The 3,179-nt window shown below is 44.8% G+C and overlaps 1 long non-coding RNA gene across 1 annotated transcript; it reads left to right on the top strand.

Annotated features, from left to right (window-relative positions):
• Positions 1 to 3,179, top strand: LOC108525391 (uncharacterized). Its single transcript, XR_001884266.1, has 3 exons — positions 1 to 114; positions 478 to 638; positions 2,496 to 3,179. It is a non-coding gene; the product is annotated as an uncharacterized LOC108525391 (long non-coding RNA).

Below are 3,179 nucleotides of genomic sequence, written 5' to 3'. Positions count from 1 at the left end.
GGATGTGATGCTGGTACAACCCAGAGTAGAATTTATTCTGTCTTTCATTGACCACATTGCTGGAGATGAGGATCATACAGATGGAGTGGTAGCTTGTGCTGCTGGACTAATAGGGTAAGTTACACCCTGCTTCTAAGAACTTCTCATGGAAAATGAGAAACATGGAGTAAGGAGTTTTGAGAGTATCGCGGATGGCAACAATTCACTTCTTTGGCATAGAGATTTCTTTGTAGAACCCTTCATGTCCTGTTTTGAGTGTTCACATGATAGTTTATTCCAGACCCTCAAGGTCTCTGTATTACACCCCAATAAACTCTGATGTTGGTCAACAAATTGCTTCTGTTTAGTGAACTCTACTGAGGGTTTTATTTATCTTTGAATTATGCAAAGAAACCCATAGCACTGGTTTGGAAGGCTCAAAACATGATATTGGTATGGGGCCAGGAGCTCATTCTCAGCTGTGTTTGTTTTGCACAGGGACTTATGTACAGCATTTGGGAAGGATGTACTGAAATTAGTAGAAGCTAGGCCAATGATCCATGAATTGTTAACTGAAGGGCGGAGATCGAAGACTAACAAAGCAAAACCCTTGCTACATGGGCAACAAAAGAACTGAGGAAACTGAAGAACCAAGCTTGGTAAGATCTTGTCTCCACTGTCCTCTTCTACTTCCTGGAGGAGGGAAGTATATTTTCTTCAGGCCATTCTGGCAAGCACTGCCTTCTGGCATTTTTTTTGTTTGTACTGTTTCCCATGTAGGTGCTTCTGAGTCAGGCATCCTCAGTTTTCCTTGAGCCAAATGTTTGACTACTCATAGTGATGGAGAGCAGAACTTTCATAACTGGAATTCACTGAAATTCCCAGAGTATTTTGGGTTCTAATAAAATCATCAGTAATGTCATTTCCCCTAATTCTCTTCTGTTTTCTATTCCTTTCCATTCTATTCTTTCTTTACAGCAGTGCTTTTAGACGTTTTCTAGCTCTACAGAAGATTTCCAAAGTCAAAGTTGTCTGGCTCCTACTTTGTTTTGTGTGTGTGTGTTATTTCTTTTGAGACAGAGTCTCACTGTCGTCCAGGCTGGAGTGCAATGGCACAATCTTGGTTCACTGTATCCACTGCCTCCTGAGTTTGAGCAATTCTCCTGTCTCAGCCTCCTGAATAGCTGGGATTACAGTCACATGCCACCACACCTGACTAATTTTCTTTTTTCTTTTCTTTTTTTTTTTTGAGACAGTCTCACTCTATCGCCCAGGCTGGAGTGCAGGGGCGTGATCTCAGCTCACTACAACCTCTGCCCTCCTGGGTTCAAATGATTCTCTTCCCTCAGTCTCCCAAGTAGCTGGGACTACAAGTGCAAGCCACCACACCCAGCTAATTTTTTTTTTTTTTTTTTTTTTTCCTGAGACAGAGTCTCGCTCTGTTGCCCAGGCTGGAGTACAGTGGCACGATCTCAGCTTATTGCAATCTCTGCCTCCTGGGTTCAAGCAATTCTCTGCCTCAGCCTCCTGAGTAGCTGGGATTACAGGTGCCCCACCACCACCACGCCCAGCTAAGTTTTTTGTATTTTTAGTAGAAATGGGTTTCACCATCTTGGCCAGGCTGGTCTTGACCTCCTGACCTCGTTATCCACCTTCCTTGGCCTCCCAAAGTGTTGGGATTACAGGCGTGAGCCACCAAGCCTGGCCCAGTTTTTGTATTTTTAGTAAATATGGGGTTTCATCACATTGGCCAGGCTGGTCTTGAACTCCTGACTTTAGTTGATCCACCCCTCAGCCTCCCAAATTGCTGGAGTTACAGGCTTTTTTTTTTTTTTTTTTTTTTTTTTTTTTTTTTTTTTTGTATTTTTAGTAGAGACAAGTTTTCACCATGTTGGCCAGGCTGGTCCTGATCTCACATGATCCACCTTTCTCGGCCTCCCAGGTGTGCACCACCACGCCAGGCCTTGGCTCCTACTTTGAAATGCAATTTTGTTTGGAGACAGAGTCTCCTCTGTCACCCAGGCTGGAGTGCAGTGGTACAATCATACCTCATAGAAGCCGCCAGCTCCTGGGCTTAAGTGGTCCTCCTGTCTCAGCCTCCCAAGTGGTTGGGACTGCAGGCAAGAGCCTCCATGACTGACAAGGTCTCCAGTTGCCCAGGCTGGTTTTGAACTCCTGGCCTCAAGCAGTTCTCCCTCCTTGGCCTCCCAAAGTGCTGAGATTATAGGCTTGAGCCACTGCACCCAGACTGAAATATAGTTTTAATTTCTTTCCCTCTTAGTTACCTTACCCCACAGATCTCAGTAAAATTGGCTCTTTGAGTTTCCCTCCAATCCTCTGATGTAGGTGTTAATAAGAGCAGGTGGATGGCACATAGGACAAGAAGAGTGTCATTCCTTGAAAAGTTGACAAATTCCATTCAGGCCTAGGAGCATGTAATTGTAGGAGTCAGCATTATTGGCTCTGTTGGGTATATGTGATCTCAAAGATTGACCTTTTTTTCCATCTGTTTTCAGATCTGTTACCATTGGGATGATAACCTGAGGACCCCCACTGGAAATCTCCAATCTTTTGAAAAACCTGGAAGTGAGGAGTGTGCACGGATGCTGAATGTTTGGGAATGAGAGGATGAGTGAGTGAGGCTTGAAAACACACCACATTGAAAATCCTGCCACAGCAGCAGCCGCAGCCGCCAACAGCAGCGCTGTTAGTGAGCTAAGTAAGCACTGACTTCGTAGAAAACCATAACATCGGCCATCTTGGAAAAGAGAAAAACAATGGAGTTCCTTATTAAAAAAGAAAGAAAGCTGTCTCTTCCCAGGAGAGGCTAGAAGTAGCTTTTCTGTCTTTTGGCTAGTGCCGAATGGAATGCCTGGTTTGGGGGAGGAGGAGGGACTGGGTTCAGCTGTGGTGCTTTGTTGTAAAAGGCAGCCTGGCCTTTGCTACTGAGGAGAAAGATGGAGTCTGGGTCTCAAGCCCACCTTCGCTGTACCTTTGCCACATGGTACTCTATGCTTGCCGACTAGAAGGAGGGTGAGGGATTTTTTACAGTCTGAGAATGAGTGTGTGTGAGTGAGGCGGTATCCACATTCTCAACTTCAAGTCATTGCAGTTTCTTTTTCCCAGAAAACAAGGGGTTAGATGTTGCATTTCATAAAACTAACCGAAGTTCTGTCTACTGATGCAGCACAAGAGATGTA

The sequence above is a fragment of the Rhinopithecus bieti genome, unplaced genomic scaffold, assembly GCF_001698545.2.
Source record: "Rhinopithecus bieti isolate Rb0 unplaced genomic scaffold, ASM169854v2 scaffold_45903, whole genome shotgun sequence".
NCBI classification, from domain to species: Eukaryota; Metazoa; Chordata; class Mammalia; order Primates; family Cercopithecidae; genus Rhinopithecus; species Rhinopithecus bieti.
The sequence above is the reverse complement of the archived record's forward strand: the minus strand, read 5'-3'. Positions and strand labels throughout refer to the sequence as shown.